The following is a 24,638-nucleotide window of genomic DNA, read 5'->3' as shown; positions in this document are numbered from 1 at the left end:
CCACCCATCAAATCCATCACCCTCCAATTTGGAGAGAAGCATGTTGTGGGGAACCATGTCAAAGGCTATACAGAAGTCCAGACCCATGACGTCTTCCCTTATCCACTGATGTAGTCACTCCATCATGAAAAGCCACTAGGTTGTTCAGACAGGATTTTCCCTTGGTAAAGCCACACTGGCTGTCTCAAATGACCTCCCTGTTCTCCATATGCCTTAGCATAACTCCTAGGAGGATCTGTTCCACAATCTTCTCAGGCACAGAGGTGAGGCTGACAGGTTAGTAGTTCCCAGGGTTGTCCTTTCTCCCCATCTTAATGATTGGTACTATGTTTCCCTTTTTCCAGTCACCCAGGATTTCCCCAACCACTCTGACTTTTTGAATATCATGGAGAGTGACTTGGCATCTATATCAAACAATTCCTTCAGGACTCTGGGATGCATTTCATCAGGTCCCAAAAGCTAGAATGAAAAAACTCTTAAGAGAACAGCCTGCACAGTATGTGCCAGGGTTCACATCCATGCCATAATGAGGCACCGTTCTTCATTCTGTGATGGTCTTGTCTGCCCTGCATGAGACAACCAATATCATTAGGTTTTGGCTGCTCTGAATGCTGCATGTCTAACAACTGTCTGAAAAGCTTCAGAATATGTTGCCTCTGCTCCAGTGAAGAGAAGACAAATTTTTCCTACACAGCTTTGTACAGGTCTGTCTGCTGGCCTGCAGTCCTGGCAAATAAGTGAGCTGAGACCATCCAACATATTCTCTGAAGGCACGGGCATTTGGAGGAGATTGCCAGGGAAGGAAGCATGGCAGGAGAAGAAGCACTGCAGTCAGCATCATGGTGGGATGTCCTTGATGTGCTGATTACTGTACTTGGTCTGATATATATCTGAACTACCACTCTGTGCTTGTATCTGTGTGTTATCTCTGTGAGCTTTTGAACTGCCACTGTCAGAGATGAGCCCTTTTGGCATCTAGGGCTAGACTCACAAAATGATATGCAAGTCTAAAAATGCAAGAGGACACCTTCTGGGATTAATTTCTGTTCCTTTGTTAGATGTTCAATTCTCAATACTTTTTAATAAGAGGGAGGTTGGGCATCTATCCACAGTCCCACCTCCTTTAAAAAGCAGCCCATATACCTCAGAGAAGAGACACAGACTCCCTCTAGATCTCTAGATTTCTGCAGCTTTTGGGTCCCAGCCATCCTGGTTTCATTAATCCCCATGGCCCAGTTGTCCCTGAGTAACTTCAAGAGGAATGCTGCTGAATTGGGAAGACAGTGCAATGCAACGGTTCAAAGTAACAGTAAGAGCAGTGAATGTGATATCAAAATGTGATATCAAAATTCCCAGACAAGTATGGGAATTTTAAACTTTAATATATTGAATTTGCAAAAGCTTTTGCATATGTAGAAAATGGTGGTTGCTCAGCCAAAATAATACTCATCCTGTCCCGAAATGTAAGAGGAAAAATTAGGGAAGGCATTTTTGTTGCTTCTTTGCAATGCTAGTAAATCTTTGGTAAAAGTGGTAATGGAAAACCCTCAATAAAACTGACAGTTACTCTTCCAAGGGTGAAGACAAAAATGTGTCACACATACATCAGCAACCAGAACTGAAAGTTTGAGGAAAGAGAATAAGAACAGGGCTAGTACAGAGTAATACCGTTCTGTCAAATACTAGGAAAACCACTTGTTATGGGAAAACAAAACACATGTTTAATTATCCTTCAGATAAGCAGTGTAAATAAAAAAGACAAACCTAAATTTAACTTCAGTAAAAGAAAGAGTAGGAAATACTCTGGATGTAGTGGCAAATTCAGTCTCCCAAACCTGGTACTTTTATTTTGATAACACATTTCCTTGTGTATTTTTTTTTTTTTTTACTTTATAGCTGGCTCCAAGCCAGCTATAGCCCAGGATTCCAAGGCCTGGGCTTCATTATGACTAGATTCATGGCAATACAGTAAGTGTTTTGCAACATGTCACATCCCTTGTGTAAAGCAAGAGGGCACTTAAATCATAGTATCTACCTTTGCATCTGGTCAAAGCAGATAATACTGCTATTTGTTAGGCACTTGCCATTTGTTATCTGCCCAGACTGTTTATGTAGTCCCTTGTGAATAGATGACAAAACTTAAAGTGGGTGCACTTAAGCCAACAGGCAAAATGGATGTTTTCATGCTGTCACTTCTTTGAGACAATTCCCAAGTCAAAGGTTATATCCGCCTTTTTCATTGTAATAATTGTTGATGGATTGTCTTCTGTGGATGTATATAATCACTTTTTAAAATGATATATATTTTGGGCATCTATGGCTTTTTGGGACAAAGAATTCTATAGTTTAATTACACTTTGCATTGAAGAAGTCCTTTCTTTGTTTCTGATCTGCATCTAGGTAATTTCATTTGATGTTTACTATAGTTCTTGTAATAAATAGCGAATTATTACCTATTCACCTTTTTTAGGACAGTCATGACTTTATAGACCTTGTCATATTGTCTCCCTCAATTATTTCTTTTCCAGATTAAAAGATCCTAAAGTAATTTAATCTCTGCTTGTATAAAAACTTTTACATGCATTTGCCTTGTTGTCCTGTACCCAGAACTCCCACAAAATAGATTCTGGATGGGAAGCTGTACATATTGAAAAATAGAAAAGCATTTGTCAAAAATTTACCCTGAATAGGTAATCTGTTGAGCGCAGTGAGATAAGCAGAGATAACCTCTAGTTCTTCAGGCCTCAATGAAACTTTATTTCTTCCTACGTAGCTTTCTTCACTGGCTTCAGTAGCTGCAACGAATCAGAGCATGGTCTTGACAACAGTGCCTTTCCTGCTTCACAGCCCCAAGTCAGCCCCACACCTAAATAAGGCACAGATCTCCTGGCTGAAGCATAAGGCTGTGACTGAAAAGGGTTTAAAAGAATTCTTACTGGAAGCTACCAGATGAGGTTGAGGAGATAAGAAATGCCAGGATTAAGATAAACTTTTGTCTACTTGATTGTGGCGTTTGCAAGTTTTAGATTTTCTCCTCTTTCAATAGAAACTGGAAGCTTCCTCAGAAAATGCAGATTACATTTACAGAAAGAATTACAGAAAGTCCAGCCTTCTGCTCCAAGCAAGTGCACTGTTGTAGTTAAAACAGGTAGCTGAAGGCCATGTCCAAACAAAGACCTCTTTGACTATTTTTAATGCTGGAAATGTCACCATCACTCTCGGCAAGCTGTTCCACTACTAAACCACCTTCACTGTGAAATTTCTTTTCTAGTATTTGAACTGTGATGTCTCTTTAATAATTCATGTGATAACAGATTTGTAATTTTAGATTTTTTCAGAGATCCCTTTTAATTATCTCAAAGGAGTGACTTTCAAGTAAAACTGGTTGTTTCTCTCTTTTTGACTTAAACACTGAAAAGGCAGACTCTGTCAGTGACAGAGACTTTACACCTATTTTGACAGGCTGGAGTTATACTGGTTAGAGATCTTAAGTCTTGTTCAATCTTTCACCTTTCTGTATCTTTGTCTTCAGTTTTAGTATCCTCTGGGCCATGACCCCTTATCACTTATTCAAGACTCTACTTCCATCTCTACCTAATTCTTTTTTAATTTATTCGTGTTTTCCCAACACCCTTTGGATTTTTCCTAACTTCAGTCTCCCTGATCAGGCCATTATTCCCGGTCTCCTCCTGGTACCTCCTTGAAAATTAACTCTTTCAACATCAGTCTGGTCCAGTCACTGCCGAGGGCTGCAATCCCACTCAGGTGGTTTCTCACCAGCAGGAGGAGTGCTGCGATCACAGGAGAGACATCACCTCCTTTCCCATCCAGGATGCTATGGCCCGGGGGCAGAAACTACAGGTGCATTTCTGTTCAGGTCCTCAACTTAAACCTCGTTTAAGGTTTTTGGGTGGACTACTCAAATCTGTCTTGGCATTTCAAGAGGAAAGGTAAGGATTTTATTCTGCAACTTCCTCAAAAAAATGTTATATCACTTTCTTGTGTTCACATATAAGGTAATATTTATTTATTTGTTTGTTTGTTTATGTCCTACTATGATACTTCTACTTTATTTCTTGCTTAGATTTTAATTTTGGAATATATCATCTCTCAAAATGGCGTAAACATTTTCCAAAATAACAAGGGGACAGGGGATGCATGAACCATACACCAGATGCTTTGTTTCTACCAAGGTCTTCACCCTAGAGAACAGATATGTTCTACTACATTAGTAATAGCATCACAATAAAACAAATACTGTGTCCAAATAAGAATTTCTAACGGGTTTCTAAGGATGTTCTGTATTAATTTGATATATGAAAATGTATTGTTAACTCAGTAACATTATTATGAAGCTGACGCTGTGTGTTAAAAATGAGCAAGATCCCTGTTACAGGATGCAGGTGTATGGACTCCTTCCTGACCACATGACTGTTCAAACCACCCAAATCCTGACAATAGCACAAGATTTCAGAAGGCAAATTGTTTACCTAAGAAGAACCTGGAGATACCCTACAGACAGCTTGTTTCATCCACCGTCCTCCTAGCTATTGTTATATGAAGCTCGTACTAACCGTTTCAACATTTAGTTATACCTGCCCAACTTTCTTATATAGTTGTTGAAACAACTATTTTCTCATCGGCAAACAATAGTAATGGGGCGTAACTCTTCATTTGTGACAATTCTACATTTTCTTGTACATTTGAAAATCAACAACTGATTCAAAAGTTCTAGTCAATTGTTGCTCCATATAGTGACCAATTTCAGAATAAGGTCTTCAAAGCCCTGAATTACAATTTATATATTGATAGCTGTAGTTGATCAAGGAGTTTTGTTAAATTCAAACTGACAGGGTTTCTCTTTTTTGTTATTTCTCTCTCCTTTGTTGACCTGAAAACCTCAGCACAATTTTTATTATATCTTTCAACCTGAAGTCTGTCTGAAGAACAACAAATATAAAGCTTTTTTTTTCCATTGGCACTAAAATTTCAGACAGCAATATACTAACTCATGTAGAGATACCACAACAAAAAATCTTTGGGTAATTTACAGAAACGGATATTCCAAGCAGAAGAAACTATTAGAGTGCATGCATCACTAAATCATGGTGAAATGCTCCCAGTTTGCCTTCAGAACTATAGTCATAAAATCATGGAAACATGCAAAGGTTTGGGTTGAAAGGGACCTTAAAGATCATTTAGTTCCAACCTCCGTACCATGAGCAGGGGCACTTTCCACTAGACCAGATTACTCAGGGCCCCATCCAACCTGACCTTGAACACTTCCAGGAATGGGGCATCCACAACTTCTCTGCGCAACCTGTTCCAGTGAACCACCTTCACAGTGAAGAATTTCTTTTAATATGCAATCTAAACCTGATCTCTTTCAGTTTAAAGCCATTACTGCTTTTCCTGTGACTTCATGCAGTTGTAGAAAGTCCCTCTCCAGCTTCCTTATAGGCTCCCTTCAGATACTGGAAGGGTGAAATGAGGTCTCCCCAGAGCCTTCTTTTCTTCAGGCTGAACAACCCCAGCTCTCTGAGCCTGTGTTCATAGGAGAGGTGCTCCAGCCCTCTGATCACCTTTGTGGCCCTCCTCTGGACTCACTCCAACAGGTCCATGTCCTTATGCTGGTGTCCCTAGAGCTGGACACAGAACTCCAGATGTGGTCTCACAAGAGCAGAAAGGTGAAACCATTTCTGCTGGTCATTCTTTTTTTGATGTAGCCCAGAGTGGTTGTCCACAAACCAGAATACAGTTGGCATATATAACATTATGCACTAGTCCATATGATACTAGGTCACTCCTATTTTCTGCAGTGAATCAATTGGCTGACTTGGTATATAGCCACAGGTGTAGTAGGCTGTAAAGTAGCTTTCTTAATGCCCAACTTTTCTGCCTTTTTATGGAAAACAACAGTGCAGGGCCCTGGAGGTCACCTGGGACATGAACAAATCAGGGAGGGGTCTCTGTAGGTACATATTCTTTACTTATGGTTCCTCTGCAAACAACATCTCGAGGCACAACTGGAAAAGAAGGCACAAAATTCTGATTCTGAAAAAAAAAAAAAATAGACAAACCACACCACCCTCTTAGCCATACTGTTTAATATGGGAAAGCTGCAAGTTATTTATGCAAAAGTTTGGGATAAAGACCACAGCTCAATGTGGTCAGCACACTTCTAGGGTCCTGAGCTGCACTGGCTCTCTGGCTACTTGGTGGGCTAACCCTAACCCTAACCCTCTCCCCTCTCCCATGAGGCAGAAAGAAATGAAAAGAAGGAAAGAAGACTCATCAATCAAGATACTACCACTTAATGACTGAAGCAAAAGCTGCAAACATGAGCAAAGTAGAAAGAAGAATTCCTTCACTACTTTTTTTTTATTAAATCCCTGGTGATGTATTTGTTTCTAACCAGAAAACTTGAAGAGCATTTCTATTTTGAAAGTTTTGGGGTTTACAGATACATACGGTGATATATTTGATTTCATCCAAAATGCATGAATTGACAAAAATATTTTCTATACTCAACTATTTTCTCAAGTGAATTCTAAACTTAAGAAATTAAATAGTTCATATGAGAAAAATGTATCAAATTTGTCATTCCTGCCTTGGGCACTGAACTGCTTTTCATTAGTTTCAACACAGAAAGATTTGTCTAAAATTTTTTTGTTGTAAGTTTTGACTGAGTTTGAGATGCTGCAATGCACAAGGATTTTTGAAAGATTAATTTTTTGTATGTTAATGGGCATAATTTTTGTGTTTCAGCTGTAATTAGTGTTACATAAGGGCATGAATGCAGCACTGACTTTACATTTCTTTTAGGAAAGTTAGTTCTATTTTTATAATTCCTTCCATGACTATTCCACATTAGATTTCTGTATGAAATTATTCAGTACATTGGAATGTTTCCAGATAAGAGGAAATACATGCATGCAAATAAAGCAATTTAAAATCCTAATTATTATCAGAAGTGACTTTTGCAGCGAGTTCTGCAAAGCTTCATCTGATTTCTACGTTCAATAAAAGTTAAAAAAAAAAAAGAAAAAATAATTGATTTTTATTTTAAAATCTTACACTTTAAATATTTCTAACAAAGAGGTTTTTAATGGCTGGTTCTCTGTGGCAGTAATCTAATTAAGTAGACTTTGCTTATGTAGAAATGGATAAAAATACTAATGTAGGGGATGAAGTAGGTAGGTGACGGGGATGAAATATGAGAAAATGATGAAAACTCACCTGCCTCTGGTTAGGATAAAAAGAAAGTCCTCTTAAGTCACCATAACTTCCTCCTGTTCTTGAAGTAAGAATAATCTGTAAGGTGTTGGTTTTCTGAAATTTTATACTCTTGTTAATCTGTGTTTTTCATTTTCTTTCATGGTTGATGTTATACTTAAAGATACGATTTCTTATAACAGTAGTTAAACATGTGCAACTCACAGTTTCCTCCAAAAAAGAAATTTTCTTTTTGCCTGAATCATTTCCTTTTTTTAAAATTTTTCTTTCTCTCTTTAGTATCATGACTCTTGTACACATATCTGTGGATGGTTAGCACTTCGAGATCCTTGAAATGAGGATTTGAGTTCCCTGGAATGTCAAGGGTGTGGTTTATCACTCTTCAAACTAGGAAAGCACAGAAACCAAATGCTCTACCTTCCTGAATGACAACTAATAATTATGTAAAAAGTGGCCACTTGCAGCATCCAAGCTAGTTGTAAGTGAGCTGAAAACATTCTGTCTTGAGCAGGCTTACCTATTTGTGTCCATGGAGCCTTGACCAGAACAGATCTTAACTTAGAACCATATCAGGTGTATGTATTCCCCTCTCTCCAGACTAAGGTACGCTCAGGAGTCCAAGCTTACATAGCCTGGGAATGCTAGCATTCAAAATTAAGATTATTTGAATAACTGTTCAAATCTGTTTGCCAACTTAATTCATTCTCTATCCAGTTTGGACACTTAATCATCTGGCCATCATTGCTGTGACTTGGAACAAGCCAGCTAATTCTTCTTATGGGGAAACATGGGTGTGGAAGAGAAGACACTTTCTACCAAGGTCCTTGTTCTACAGTTTGGTCCCAAATTGGCTACTTCTTTGTAATACAATCTTCTAAGATACCTAATAATGTCTTCTGTGCTCAGAGCCTTTGCCATGCCCTTATAAACATGCCATGTGCTTGGCATTATGCTGCAGAACATCAAGTTTGGCAGATTGCAAATTACACTCCTGTTTTATGTACTGCTGTGCTTATTAATTATGATGGCTTAGGACCAGAGGAAAAAAACTCACAGTCCAGAGGGGACAGGAGTCAGGGTATGCATTTGCAAAGAACTTGCTCTCAGCCAGAACTCTGCTGTATCATGGGGCTGTGCTGGCAGCCCCGTGGAAAGCTGGATGGGCAGTTCAGCACTGCTGGTTCCCAGAATGGCACTAAGCAATACTACTTTAAATTTAAGAAATTAAAATGGCCTGTTTGAAGGTGCAGAACCACTGAACAGGCAAAAGCTGTAACTTTGCCATGCCTTCCCTTTCAGCAAGCTGCATCAGTCCTTTTCTAAAATAGTTTAAAATACAAGCATATACCTGTGAGATGCTCTACTGTAAAGGCACAAAGGAGTCTGTAGTCCTGGCCAGGGCTCTCTTGGTGATAAAAAGGATAACTATGAGAAATCCTATCCTATCGTATCCAAGTACCAGGCTGCCTACACAGCGAAAATAGTATAAATGCAGACTGAACATGTACACTGTAGGTACGCTACAAGTGTACATAGCTCCTATTACTTTTCAATATCAAAGTGTTAGACATTGTTGAAACTGTTCAGAGAAAATCAGGATATTTATTATTAAAATCTACAGTATGAATTCTGTCTGCCCATTCATCCAATTTATGCAACATGTCTGTGAGATACACTTCCCTGTAGTGCTTTGATATTTCATAAGTTTTCATGTGATTACATTATGTTCCCAGCTTGGGAAATTTTTTTTAAAAAGTATTCAGAAAGCCTGTCAGTTTCCTGGAAGGATTTTTTTTCTTTACCAACTGGAAATCATATTTAACATTTTCCAATTTAATTTTTAAAATAGTTTTAAACATTTCATAGTTCCAAGTTTCCTCAATTTCTTTATCAGTTAACAGCCATGACATAAAATGTATTTGAAATATTGTATTAACCTGATATTTCACATCTATCCAAATCTTTAAATAATTTTTGAAAGAATGGCATTTGTCACTTGAACTGTAGACACAAATATTTCAAATGTGAAAGAACCCCAAGGTCAAATCAAATGTTTTGAAGAAGTTAAATGGTGAACAGAGTTACGTACAACTGTCTCAAAGGATGCTGCCATTATTATTCACATTTTCGTAAGACTGATACATCCCCTTAGTAACTGAATTGCCATAATGATTTAAGATAGTTACTTCTAACTGTCATTCCTCATTGTTAATTAAATCTATCAGGTTCCAAATTGTCTAGAATAGCAAAGAATCCAAAATATATGCTAACCTACTTCTACCTAACTCAATTTCTGTATTAATAAATCCCTCAGGTTTCAGTGCACTTACAAGCAGTCTGCAAAGATGATCTTCCAAAAAGGACAGAAATGTTTTGGAAAGTCTGCCAGGATGTTTTGATTTGAAGATTTAAAGAATTATTTTTTTTTTTGACCTAACACTTTGCCAAGGGCATGTCACCTACCAGGAAGTGATCAAGTTCATTTGATCGATCATGCATCATTTGTCATCCAAGAATTCATAACAGACCATAACCCAAATCCATTTCTAGCTTATTACAATTGTGGTGCTCAACACATTGGCTTAAATCTCCTTGGATGACTAAGGCTGTGAACTGAATGTGGGTACATGAACAGACAGTTATTGCCTCCCAGCTGATGTGCAGGGACCTGGTTTTATATGCTTCTGCTTTGTGTTGCATTGCCTCATATAGTGATTGTCACTTCAGTATCCATACAAGGCTTTGACAGGTATGTTTTCTTCCCTTCTGCTGGCTATGGAGATCTCTCCTTACAGCTTGCTGATATTCTTACTATCTCCTGGTGCTATAGATGTACATATACTACAGTTTACTTTTTTTTTTTCCTGGTTCTTTCTACCCTGTAGGGCCCCCAGAAATTCCTGTAAACTCAAGTTTAAACTGCAAACCCATGCTTCCCTGGGAGTCATGACATCTCATCTCAAAAAGGTCAGCTTTGCAGCAAGCCTTTCACGTTGTTTTGAAATTGTCTCTTCAGCAAGCTGATAAAAAGAGATTTTGCGAAAAGAAGTGTTATCCTCTTTCCTTCTAACAAAGCAAAACCCCTTCTGGAGGCCTACCCAGGTCTATAATGCCCTACTGTTTGCAATTATTTCGTTTGGAAAATGCACAGCTATGCTGTGTAGTCAGGCAAGTTAGGAATTTTAGTAATTTGAGAGGTAGCTGTTGAAAGGTGTTGTGCTAGAGACATCTGGGAATGAGTTTAGTAGTGTACTACTTCATAATTAACACTGTTGATATTTTAAACTGGTATTTAGTTATAATCTCATGTGAGAAAAGGCCTGGTTCCATCTCTGAGATAACATCTCAGATTGCTTCTGAATAAGAGCTTTCAAAAATTAATACATATTGCCACAGATTCCCATGAGGAGAGACCTCATCATAGTCTTCAACTGCCTCATGAGGGGAAGAGGAGGGACAGACACTGACCTCTTGTCTGTGGTGACCAGTGACAGAACTTGAGGGAGTGACCTGAAGGTGTGTCAGGGGAGGTTTAGGTTGCATATTAGAAAAAGGTTCTTCACCCAGAGGGTGGTTAGGCACCGGAACAGGCTCCCCATGGCTACAGTACCAAGATTGACAGAGTTCAAGAAGCATTTGGATGATACTCTCAGGCACACGGTGTGACTCTTGGGGTTGATCCTGTGCAGGGTTAAGAGTTGGACTCAGTGATCTTTGTGGGTTCCTTCCAACTTGGCAGATTCTGTGATTCTGTGGTTCTGACTCAAAGAGCAGAGGATTTAATGAAGTGATAATTTAGCAGTTAAGTGGACTGGAGATGCTACAAATCAGAAGCATTCCTCTAGGATTAAAACCAGCGAGGTATGTAGTGTAAAATTAGGCATGGTGAATGTTTTAGGAATCTGAGAAACCAGATTTTACAGGAAGATGATCTTAAAGTGGAGGCTAAAAGTCAGCTTTGCTCTTCACTGATATGAAAAGTCCAGGAGGTTTTAGGACTTTCCTCTAAGAAAAAAATACTTTGCAAAGATAATTAATTCAATACATGGATAGCGATGATCCACAGAAATGAATGCACAAATCAATAGAAAAAGTTTTAAGGGAAATGGTTCAATACTTACGGAAGCCATAAAAAAATAATGAAAAAAATTCATTCATTTTCTCCCTTATTTCCATTTAGATGAGCTCAAAGTGAGCAGTTAGCACAATAAAATGTGATTACTTTTTAAACTATTCAAAAAGATCTGAATAAAAGGCAGTGTCTAAGTATCATATCTCAAAGTATTTAGAATGCAATTTTTATAGTGAGCTCATTAAATATTATGTCTGAATAACAGATGTTTTAATGGTGAAAAAAGATTACAAAGTGCTAAATATTAATTTCCACTTTGGGTGAATGAGAAGTCTTATATCTCACTTGTGCAGCAGTAGCAATGCCAGCACTTGAGTTTTCATCAAACTATCATTATACATGACACAGAGTTTGAAACTCCTTTCTCTCAACTGCATACAGTTCTGAGATTATTTTAGATTTCATTTTTTTTAAAACAATACACTTCCTGGTCTTACAATTACATTAAAAAGTATTGAAAATATTGTCTAAAAAGCCCATAATCAAACAGCAAATACCAGAGAAATACAGAAAGCTATAGCCTATATAACACCAGGACAGGTCTCCCCTGTTACAACATACTTCATAACAGCTTATATTATGATAGTCATAGTTGTGAGGCCACTCTCAATTCCCCTTTGAAAGGCTGTGATGATCAGAAGAGTTTTCCAGGACTGGAAGACAGCTAATGTCACTCCAGTCTTCCAGAAGGGTATCAGAAAGGGCTCAGGTAGACACAGATCTGTCAGTCTCACCTTGATCACTGAGAAAGCGACGGAACAACTAATTGCAGAAACCATCTCCAAACGCATGATAAACAAGAAGGTGATTGGGAGCACTCAGCATGGATTTATGAGGGGAAAATCATTTTAGTAGAGCTTTCATCAGTGTTTCCCATAACATCCTCTACTGGATTTGTGTAGCAAGGTTTTGTTAGCAGGGGGGCTACAGGTGTGCCAGAAGCTTCCCCCTCATCCAACAGAGCCAATGCCAGCCGGCTCCAGGATGGGCCAATGTTGACCAAGGCTGAGCCCATCAGCAATGGTGGTAGCAGCTCTGGGACAACATATTTAAGAGGGGGGAACAACACCTGCGCCACTGTAGCTAAAGAGAGGAGTGGGAATATGTAAGAGAAACAGCTCTGCAGACAATAAGGCCAGTGAGGAAGGAGGGGAAGGAGGTATTCCAGGTGCTGGAGCACAGATTCCCCTACAGCCTGTGGTTCAGACCATGGTGAGGCAGCTGTGCTCCTGCAGCCCATGAAAGTCCACGGGAGAACAGAGATCCACCCGTAGCCCCTGGAGGACCCCATGCCAGAGCACGTGGATGCCCAAAGGAAGCTATGACCCTGTGAGAAGCCTGCACTGGAGCAAAGTCTTGGGAGGACCTGTGGATCCATGGAGAGAGAAGCCCACTCTGGATCAGGTTTGCTGACAGGACTTGTGACCCTGTGGGGGACCCACCCAGGAGCAGCCTGTTTCTGAAGGACTCACTCTGGAGTAGTTCATGAGGAACTGCCATCCATGGGAAGGACTCACACTGGAGAAGTTCATGAAGGTCTGTCTCCCATGGGAAGGACCCCATGCTGGAGCAGGGGAAGACTGTAAGGAGTCCTTCTGAAGAGGAAGTAGGAGAGACACTATGGGATGAAGAGACTGCAGCCCCCATTCCCCTGCACTGCTGAGGGGGAGCAGGAAGAGAAAACTGGGAGGGAAGTTGAGCCTAGAAAGAAGGGAGGAGTGAGGGAAAGGTGTTTTTAAGGTTTGGGTTTGTTTCTCATTATCATATTCTGATTTGACTGGTAATAATTCAGTGAATTTCCCCAAGTAGAGTCAGTTCTGCTCATGACAGTAACTGGTGGTCAATCTCTCCCTGCCCTCATCTCAGCCGATGAGCCTTTCATCATAGTTTCTCTACCCTGCCCAGCTGAGAAGGGGAGCAACAAAGCAGCTTTGGTGGGCAACTGGCATACATCAATAATAACAATCACACATCCTCACAAATGAGCTGGTGATGTACAGGCTAGAGAAGTATACAGGGAAGTGTACTGAAAATTGGCTGAACTGCCAAAGCTCAGAAGGGTTGTCATCAGGGGCACAAAGTTCTACTGGAAGCTAGTCAGTAGTAGTGTGCCTCAGTCATTGATAATGGGTCTAATCCTGTTTAGCATCCTCATTAATGACCTGGATAATGGGACAGAACATACTCTTAACAAGCTTGCAGATGATACAACCCTGGGAGGAATGGGTGATACTCCAGGTAGTTGGTTGTGCTACCATTCAAAAGGACTTGAGGGACTAGGGAACTCTGCAAAGATGAATCTCATGCACTTTAAGAAAGAGAAATGAGAGCCCTGCACATAGGCAGAAATAACCCTATGCACCAATACGTGCTGGGAGCCAGCTGGCCAGAGAACAGCTTTGCAGAGAAGCTTTTCTTGAATTACTCCAGTAGCTCTATAAATTGCAGATCCTTGTTGGAATAGCAACATGGTGGGATGCAAGCAGTTAAGGAAATTCTTGGTGCAAGTCAAGGATAATTTATTCACTAAAGCTCCTGTTGGAGCAAACAAGGGTGATGCATATTTGGATCTAATATTCACTCACAAAGAAGTGTTGCTGACTGAGATGAAAGTTTCATTGACAACTGACACAAGTTCTGATGAGGAGGTCAACAAGAAGATAGAGCCAGACTTCTCACGGTGGTGTATGCTGGGAGGCCCAGAAATGATGGTTAGAAGTTAAAATGAAAGAGGTTCAGATTGGGTATAAAGAATGCTTTTTTCACCATGAAGACAGTCATGTAGGGGAAGCTGTTGCCCAGAAAGTTTTATAGTCTCTATCTTTGTAGATTTTCAAGGTCAAACTGGAAAAAGCCCCAGATGACCATTCTTTAGGCTGGAGGTTCAACCAGATGACTTCCTGAGTTACCTTCTGGACTGAACTTTCTTGTGGTTCTACCATCTCATTTTTCTACTCTTTTTTTTTTTTTTCTTTTTTGGAGCAGAATCTGTCCTTTAAGAAGAAGTAAAGCTACAGGTTATTTTTTAACTGATATTTTAGATTAATATTCATTACATAAATCACCCATACTAAGGCCCCTGTATTTCACAGACAGCTCATTAGTCATTTTTCCCCATGGTATAAAGTTGAAAATATATTACTATTTATTTCTGTAAGTCAGTTCCAAGTCATGCTAATTGATTTAAATAGCTTTATATGTATTAAAGAAAACAGTTGCTATCAGTGCTGACCTTGCAGCATGCATCATCTTTTAAATATTCTGTTCTGTTACATTTTTAAGAAACCAGTCAAACATTATGCAAATAACCTTGTGTTTCTGATTATTTAAAAACTCTCGGCTTTGAACTTGTTTTCCTGCTCTGCTTCAATTACAGCATGTTGAAGAGATTACTTCAGCCCTCAGAATTTTGTTCTCAGCTGTACATGATACATTTTAATCTTTAGACTGAGCCTACCCTATCTGTTTTTGAGTTGCTCAGTTGAACAAGACATTGGATGTTGCATGAGTTCCTCAAAGGTATAAAAACAGTGTTCTGAATTACTCCCGGTGTTGATCATTATTTGAAATGCTGACCAAATAACATTTATCCTGCTGATAATATTTCAGATTTCTTAAAAAGTCCATAAAAGAACTGAACAGATGTACTTGAAGAGCTGGACTCTGCTACTTTCTGTCGCATTAGCAAGGTACAGAAAAATATCAGGAAGTGTAGAAAAATTTTTCAAATTTCCTCTTTAAAATAATTATATTCTAGCCCAAACTTCATACACAGTATTAAGAACATACATGTTGGGTTTGGGGTTTTTTTGTTTGGTTTGGAGATTTTTGGTTGGTTGGTTTTAGTTTTAGTTTTGGTTGTGGTGGTTGTCAGTTTTGGGGGATTTCGTCTTTTTTTTTTACTTATTTCTCATAGAGGGATAGCATTTGAGGTTGATACAAGAAAGTCTTAATGAGTCTCTGCTACTCTGCTTTGCTCTGGTCAGGTTTAGAATCACTACCAGGCAGAATTAAGAGAGTCAAGGGAAGCTGTTAGAAAGGTGTATACCAATGAGAAGACCTAAGGTAGGAAGGGTAAGGATGATCAAAGTTTGGGATGGTTTCAAGAGAGTTCATTGGGAAGAGAAGGCGTCTGTTTCTTGAGAGAGTGCAGAAAAGACACAGCACTTGCTCCCACTCTTGAAGCTTATAAACTTCTTTAAAATGTCATCTTAGCCACTGAAGACAGCCACACTGATCTGCCAGAAATGGAAAAAAACCCGTTTTTCCTGGGAAAGTGTTGTTGTAAGGTCAGATGCATGACATGCCCTGTGTAACATATACTCCTTAAACATCTGAAGTAGAAATATAAATTTCAGCTCTTTCTAGATTAATAGCAAATGCTGCTAATTATTCACGCCGGGAATCTAGAAACTGAGCAAGGTTTTTTGCTGAACATATGCCTCTAAGATATGCCAGCAGAATATTTTATTGTCATGACCAGTTTAGTTGCCTAAGCAGAAAACAAACACAAAAGGGCAGCCTAAGGCACAGTTGGAAGGTCTGATTAATTACTGCTGTTGGCAAAATTCATTTCCAGAAATGTTATCACAGAATTGGAAATAAAAATGTCTCCTGGCACCACAAGAGCTTTTTCAGATATCACTCTCAAATGTGACACTTCTGAACAAGTTGGAGGAAAAAAGAAAGAATATTGTGCTCACTGACTTCTGACAAAATGCTGTAACTCCAGAAATACTCATTTTCAGAGACTTTCCATATAATCAAGCTTGAATCCCTCAGTCCTTGCTAAACTACCAAGGCACAGTCACATTGCTTCATCTTCTGCTAGTTTATTATGCTGTTTTGATTTCTGCTCTTGGATAGGGACAGGGTGCGTAAGGCTTCTGAGTACTAACCTACTTTACTTTTTTTTCTGCTGTGCGTAGAGAAGACTTGAGTGGGTCCCTTTTCAGATTAGAGCTAAAACCAGACATAGCCAGTATCAAGTAAGGTATCAGGTCTAGAATGCTTTTTAAAGAAAAGCATCTCTGGAAATACTATGACAACACACCTTTTCCCTGCACTAATGCAGTGCTTACCTGGCCGTAACTAATAGAAGTGTGAGGTCCCAGCTACTGGTGCCTGATGTAATCCTGTCTGGTGTCTGCATTGCTCTCTCAGCGCGTGGCACTGGCTGAGGCAGAACTCGCTGCAGGTGGGTGAGGAAGGCTTAGTGAACTCCTGACTTCAAGGCAGAAGGGAAGTGCTTGTAGCAGTAGGCAGTGACCTAGGGTTGGATCCCTGGTTTGCACAGGTGAGACTTGTGAGAAAAAAAGAAAAATAGGAGAAATGGGAGAAGTGGGGGGGTGAACCCGGGCTCCCACTGTAAGAAGGCAATGGGCGTATAGCTTCTTGTAGCTTCAGAAACTGCTTCTGGATTTTTCTACTGCATAAGGTAATGCTTGCCATGAAAGATGACCCCAAAGCACATTGCAGTGGAGAGTCCTGGGCTATTTTCATTTTAGTCTGTTTCTGAAACCTTCTTTCTAACTTAAGCTAATTACAAAATAGAAAGTGACAGCTATACAAATCATGCATTAAAAAAGGGCTTTCACGTCTCTGTGTTTTTCATCAAAAAAAGCTTTTCTCTGCATCTCTATACATCAGGTAGTATTCAAAGATCAATAATGTGAGTGTGTTATTTCTGTTCTCTTCGGTTACCTTCAGATTAGATGTGGACTGAATTTCTCAGAGGTAAGAACACTGTTTTAGAAAATAACTGGAGAGCTGCATAGTCTTCTCATATATTAAAACTGTGGACACCATTCTGGAATAAATATACTGTCACATATACATTAATTCTTCAAAATAAAACCTAGACTAAACTTTTCACAAGTTTTATTGGCTCTTAATAATTATCTTTAGAAATTATTCTGACAAATTCAGAAATGCGTTATTCAGTTTTCATGACTAGTTTTTGTAATGTTTGAAATTCTGTGACAAAATCTTTTAGAGTACCAAAGCCATTTATAGTATCTCAGTTTCAAATGTGATCCAATCTTACTGATACTTACAATTATTATAACCAAGAAATGAGAAGATAGAGAATATATCATATTAATGTTAAAGGAAGCAGATCTAAGTCTCCCTCAGCACACATTCCCATGTTTGAAATAAATTGAAGACCTCTTGTCAATGCTTATGTCTTTATTATCTTTGATCAACATTGCAATCTGTTCCAGTCTGCATGTTATGTTCAGATGCCACGAATCATTGATACCTCTTACAAAATTACAGTCATATTAGCTTACCTTTTTCAAGAATCCCACAAATGTAAAACCAAAACAAAGAACCCCTTAGAAGAAGAATGTGAAACCTTCTGGCTTTACCAACAAAAGAGATCAAAAGTGTTGCAGCAAGACATAACAGCCACACACAATGTTCAGAAAAATAATTCATAAGAGTGTACAGAATACTGCAGGCAAGGATACCTTTGCAAATAACAAATTATTGCTTGTATCTTTTAACAATTTTTTTGCTCCATTGACTGTAGTGCAAGTGCAGAAGAAAAAGAGTGTATGCTCCTCCTTTCTAATTTTGAATACCAGCAAGACACACTTTTATCACAAGGTTTGGCAAGAACTGTCCTAGGATTCTCAAAGAACACTTGCTTTACAGGCATCTAATCTGCAGAGACAAGGAAAGAGAAAGAAATAGATAGCAATAACATTTGATAGAATCTTACCACTGACTTATTTATCTCAGTGTTCTGCTTTTCATGTTCACCTTGACTACAGAGATTTGCAAAGCTGAAATATTTAACTGACTTTATACCCAAAGCATCTGGCCTAACGTTTAGTGTGCTAAGTGCAAAAGGTATTGCAAGTAATCAGTTTGTATCTCAAAATGTAAATATTGGGATGCACTTTGGATAAGCAAACATCATAATTTTTCTATGCAACTGTCTAGATATTGCTTTACCTCAATAATTCACATCATGACTTCCCAGTGAAAAAAATTCCACACACTTATCTGCAACATATGAAATACTTCCATGTATTTCTGAACTCAGCAGCCATCATTGCCACAATATACCCCCTCTTCTACTCCTTCTTGAGACTGAGTGCAACATATTTTGCTGCTTGATCCTCATGTACTCGTGCAGTCCCATGCATCTTCTCAGAAAATCCAATTATTAGTCCTGTCATTTTCTGATTACTTATCATTTAGTGATATAACTGACATCATAGGATAATAGAAGCACTGTCATGGTTTGAGATACTCCAAAATTCAATTCCCTAGTCCCAGCCCCCCTCCCACATCTTGACCCAATGTGAGATGAGTTTTTCCAGACAAAACACAACCAGACTCAGAATGGGGGAAAGGGAATATATTACAATGACTGTACAAATAAATACTATAACACATTATACACACGATCACAACTATCTCTACCATGACATATAGTATTTACAATGGATCAGATCTCTTCTCCCCTCCAAATAAAAGTCCAGGAGGGAAAGAAGGACAGATCCCTTCCAGTCTCTGAACAGCAGGAGTATCTTCCAAGGCAGCAGGTCTCCTCATCTCATGCATGCAGCAGCTGTGGCTGATTTTCGGCCAGCACTCACAAGGGAGGTATCCAAGCTCCCTCAGCCCCCTCCCTCACAGGCAAAGGGGTCTTCCTCCATGGACTATGTCACACCAGACAAAGGTCGTTCCACCACAGTCATATCACGAAGCACAGGGGGTCTTCGTGACGGTCTGGTATCTCCAGGAGATTCAAGCTCCTTGCAGGGCCTCTGTGCCCTGCCTCAGGCTGCCACCTTGGCAGCAGTGTGAGGGGGGAGCCAAGGTCACCCCCTCTGCATTCCTCTCCATCCTGGTCCAGCTTCCCAGGACACTCTGAGCTTCTCAGCTCCTCTCTCTCTCTCTGGTGCTGCATGTCCAAAAACTGCTCACCAAAATAGGAGTCCATCTCCCTCTTTTTCTCAGAGGGATCAAAGGAGTTTGGGGGGGTCTGGTATCAGTTCTTACCCCCAGAACTCTGTAACTCTGCTGCTGACTCTCTTTTCCTCAGCTCTCCTTCCAGGAGTTCTTTCTCTGGTGCTGCATGTTGTTCCTGCTGCTCCTCCGGTTCAGGTCTTATCTATCCTGGCTCTCTGCCAGTCTCCAGCTGCTGTGTCTCTGCTTTCTGCTCTGTCTCCACTGCCCAGTTTGGAGAAAACATCTCCCGGCTTAACTACAGACACTTAGTCCAGTCTAACACTGTTCCAAGTCTTTGCAGTCCCCCCCCAGCCAGGGGCTGGGAGGCCCCAGAGGCCCCGAGGGGCTCAGAGCCCCTTCCTCGTGGCTCTACAACATGGCTACTTCTTCTAACAACCAAAACTACAACTTGTCTCTTCCGGTGCTTGTGATATGTTTACATTTTTTGCAGGAGCGCCCATTGGACAGAACTTCAAAACTTCCAGGGGTTTCCACCCCTTGGGGGTTACCACTTTTCTTAGCCTCTGGGGGGAAAACAAGATCCAAACCACTACAAGCACTTAAAGGAATTCTGAAAGTCTTCTGACTTGAGCACAACTCCGAGCAAGACTGTCTTCAAAACTAATTCAGGTTACTCTGGGTCTTGTCCACGTGAGTTTTGAACATCTCCAAGGATTCTGATTCCACAATTTCCCTGAGCAACATATTTCAGCAACTGAATGCTCCAGTGCTGAATAATTTTTTCCCTACATCTATTCAGAATTCTCCTTTTAAGTGATATTTCTTCCCTTTTCTCTGTTGTGCTTGTGAAAATTCATGACTCCTGTTTCTATAATTCCCCTTTAGATAGTGTGAGACTGGATCATTCTTGCGGGGTAAGAACACATACAGAAAAATACACTATTCTTGAAAATAGAAGTCACTATTAGCATCATTAATTCTGATTTCACAGGTAGGAGTTGTTCTACTAGAGTTACTTTCGCTTAGGAAAAAAAATTGAAAAGTAAACAATTATTAAATTGTAACAATTACTAAAATGGCCCCCGCTTCTTCCTCTTTTTCATTAAAATCTCTTGTCTCCTCATACCTGTAATCTTTCTATGGGTCTTGCAAATCTCGACAAGAATCTCTTATTCAGAGTCACTGTTGCACCAAGATCTATCAAATAGGAAAATGGCAAAATTTATCCTTCTGCTCTGCATTCTGATAGTATTTTCTCAAGGGGATAATTTGCAACATATATTTATATGCACAGCATTTGACTATTCAAATGTCTAAAAAGAATTTATCATGAAAATGTGTAAGCTCGTCCATCTCTAAAGAAATTATGCTGTATATTCCAAGGCCTGACATTTATTTTCTAAAAGGCTTCATGACTTGTTTGGATACAAGGTTCTAGAGCCTTGCTTTTTAGGACAGTTAATCACAGGACCACCCTGCAGAACACTTGACCTCAGTCTGATCTCAGAAGAGAAGTACGAAATTTCCATAATTTCCATGGAAACACAATACAGTCTTCTGACCCTGCTGTAAGAGTTCTCAACCCTGCTGAACTCAGTTCAGCTAGGAATTTGCAGAACAAGACATGTGACTTCACAAGGGAGCTCAAGCTCATCTTCACCTAGGAATAATTTATGCAAAAGTCTTTACCTCCTTGATTTATTTCTCTTCTTTATTGGAGAGAAACTATAAGAAAAGTGAAATTCCTGAGATAATTTCCTTTTTTCTTGGCTAATCTGTCTGTCTGAATGCACAGTCTGAATGCGCATACTAAGACTGAAAAGTATCAGCTAAGATTTGAAGATAGCAATATACTGTAGCAACCTATCTCCTCAATGATGAGAGCTCAGCATGAGAACGACCTACTGCTGAAACAAAAGTAAGTCACTTGTTAGTGGGGGGAAAAAAACAGAGAAGCTAGGCAGAAAAAAAAAGAGAGCAACAAAGAGAAAGGAAGTTCCTATAAGTGATAATTCAGTCTCCCTGGGATTTTTTTTTCTGTTTGTTTTATCTAGCAGGATGAGAAATGTAGTATTCTCTCCAGATTAGAAAGTGAAGATGGTCCTCAGTGGAAATGAAAGAGGTATTTAATGAACTTTGCTGATGATATTCCTGATAACAGAACAAAGGATTGCAGCGAAATGTCTGACTTGCTTTGTGTTCACAGGAGTTCAACTTAATAGTAGAACTTAGTGTTCTACTAGTACCAAATCAGGTTATCCATCCTGAAAGAGCTTTCTAAGTAACAGGAAGACTAAAACAAACAGGCAGGCAGTGTAGCAAAGATGTTTTGTTCTTATTTTGCTTTTTTTAATTATTAGAGGATCTATACACAATGCTCGGCTTTGATGCAAATGCTGTTATGTTTTCTCCAGGAAGTATGATACAAGCTCCCCATAATATCTTGGAGCTGTTCCCCTTCAGTATGCAAAAAGTTGCAACGTGTCACGGGGGAGTGGTATGACAACACATATGTTTCTCACCATTCCTTCACTGTACAGTTTAACAACTACATATCTCAGGAGGCACTCTACCCCTCAAAGCCTTAAATGACATGTCCCGTCAAACTTCTTAATGCAAACAGTATGAACTATTTTTGTATTTCATAAAGGATCTGCTAACTCCCCTCCTCCTCACTCAGCTGCACAGTTACTCTGTGCTGGGAGGTGTGCAGGGTTCTCTCTGGATCTCAGCAGGAAAGGCACAGCAGCACGTTGTGTAACTGGACTGCTTTAATAATAGTAATAAAAACATAATAGAAATAGGAAGAGAAATACAGATAGCACATAAATTTGTGTTTCTTCAGATGCTGGAAATGCTGCTCTCCTGCAACACCAGACAGGGCCTGGATGTATAGCCACGGCATGATCCTACCTGAGGAGAGGTTCAGTCCCACCCAGTACCGTGTCTCCTTACATCTAGCGTAGCAAAAAAACCCCTATAGATCTTGTTTTGACATTTACTTCTCCATAATTCTCTTTCTTTATGCCCACCAGAGCATGCCTCAACAGATGGACCTCAGAACTGTATCCAGTAGCAGTACACATCCAGAGCCTTCCAGCATGTGCCCTCTACTGCTATATACTTGGGCTTATGCAGCAGTCACTCATGAAAACATATATCCATATACCAAGTCAAAGACCCAGTATGGCTGCCAGGGCTTGCTGAAGATCGTTGATTCCTCAAACACAATGTCTTCCCTAAGACTCGCAATGCAAAAGTATTTCTTGTTTGCTTCCCTTGGGGAGCTAAGACAGAAGAAAGCATAAAAGAAGGGAGCACTGACTGGAAAAAATGACTGTGATGAGATGACAGTCTGTGGCAAATAATGTATCTTTCCACTCTGGAAAGTCTAATGTTGTCTACAATTCTCAAGTTTTATCATTCCTCTGCTGTCGAAAAACATCTGTGAAATCAGGGCTGATTTAAGTAGAAGATAATACCAGCTGTTGATGCTCATCTTTCCACTATGTTTAGTGACACACAGGTGTGCAAAAGATCTGCTTGTGATGGGCTCTGTGACTGTCTCCTCTGTGATGGGATTTATGTTTTTTTAAAACAAATGAAAGGCTTACAAATGTCACACAAAGGAAATGTTTTGAGTAGATTCACACACAAGTTCAGAAGCATGAACATTATTATTCACTGCAAAAATCCTTTTTTTTTTCTCTTCAATATCTAGTTCAGCAGACTAGATGTGTTTGCCTTGTGGATGAAACACGGCAGTATAACAGAGGCAGCAGAAGTGCCAGAGTTTGAAGGCATGGTGTCATCAAGGCAGGAGGCCATATGAGACCACATTGGTCTGCTGATTAAGGAAATTAAATGTTTATTAGTAGGATTATTATGCAACCTTGCCTGTTGAGTGTTCATGTAAGGATGTTTGTTAAATTAGTAAAGGAAGTTACCTAAAGGTAATAACTCATTTATGTTTCTCTATTGTTGGATTCCTTAAGTGAGACTCTATTGCCTGATTTAAATTTGTTTTTCTGATTTGTGACTATACCAAGTACTTGCAGCTTGAAATGAAATGAATTTTTCAATTTCTCTGAATCTATGAGAGTTTTCTTCCCCTCGGGGGTACTGTGAAGATACAATAGCAATTTATCATGCGTGTTCATGATATTGTGATAAGTTGAAGACAAAAATATATTAATAAAAATATTTGGGTTTTTATCAGAGCAAGTTCTGAATGGTGCATAGAAAACCAAGTACCATGGAAAAATAAGGAGGAAGATCAGATAATGAAGGCATTTGCTTAATTTATCTCCAGCTAGGCTGCACACTGAAAGACAGAGGATGACCATGGGATACATCTAATGAAGTTCTAAGGCTCCCAGGTGAACCCAGAGATAGTCAACTTCATGGTCCAAAATCTCATTTTCTTCTGTTTGTGAAATGTTAGTGACAGCTCTTGACAGTTCCAAGATGTGTCAGACCACTGAGGGCACTAAGAGGCCTTGGTTAATGTCACCAGTGGGCTGCATCCACCCTTTCTACTCATGAGTCCAGGCCCATTTAAGATCATCCTGTGCTGTTAATTCCTGTTAGTCTGATTTGTGCTGTAGGTTTCCTTGTCTCTAGCCATGTCATAGCACACCTGTGCCTGGCCAAGGACCCAATTCCTGTGCCTGAGCTGTGGACCAGCTACCTGGTTTGACCTCAGACTTTTCTTGCCTTCTGCCTTGAAACTGCTGGACTGGATCTAACAAGAAGTAGCATTGGCTTACATTCATAGATAACTTCTTGTCTTGCTTTAAACATGGTCATGGATTTTTGCTTCAATTTTCAAGTCTGAGGAAAACATAATTTTCCTGGGGCTTGGAAAGTCTGAGTATGAAAACATTAGGTCTAAAAGATTATTTGTGATTAAGATGTTTTTGTATCACAGTACTCTTTAGTGAACTGGGGGAAAAAATATTCCTCCTTGAGAGATGTACCAGTCACATCAAACCTTCCAGGAGTCAAGAAATTCCAGATTAGACTTCTGAAGATAACCAGAAGTCAGGGAGGGGGATCATTTACTTTTGTGTCTTTGAAGGAGATTTTGAACACTAAACAAAAATGTGCTGTATGAAACTGGAGTGTTCTTCAGGCATAAGAAAGGCTCCAATACACACTTTGATATTATTCAGTCTTTTTTGTAAGTTTTTCTGTCTCAACCCTTATAGAATCTTATTAGTGAAAATTAATGGGTTGGGTTCTGATTTTCTTAACTTTTTATGGGCACTTATTCTATGTCATGATTCACAATAGCTACAAATCTAGTCAATAGGCAGTCCATACCTCAGCCAGCATAGAA

The sequence above is a fragment of the Corapipo altera genome, unplaced genomic scaffold, assembly GCF_003945725.1.
Source record: "Corapipo altera isolate COAL_440 unplaced genomic scaffold, ASM394572v1 24b, whole genome shotgun sequence".
In the NCBI taxonomy this organism is placed as follows: domain Eukaryota; kingdom Metazoa; phylum Chordata; class Aves; order Passeriformes; family Pipridae; genus Corapipo; species Corapipo altera.
Note: the sequence above shows the minus strand (reverse complement) of the source record.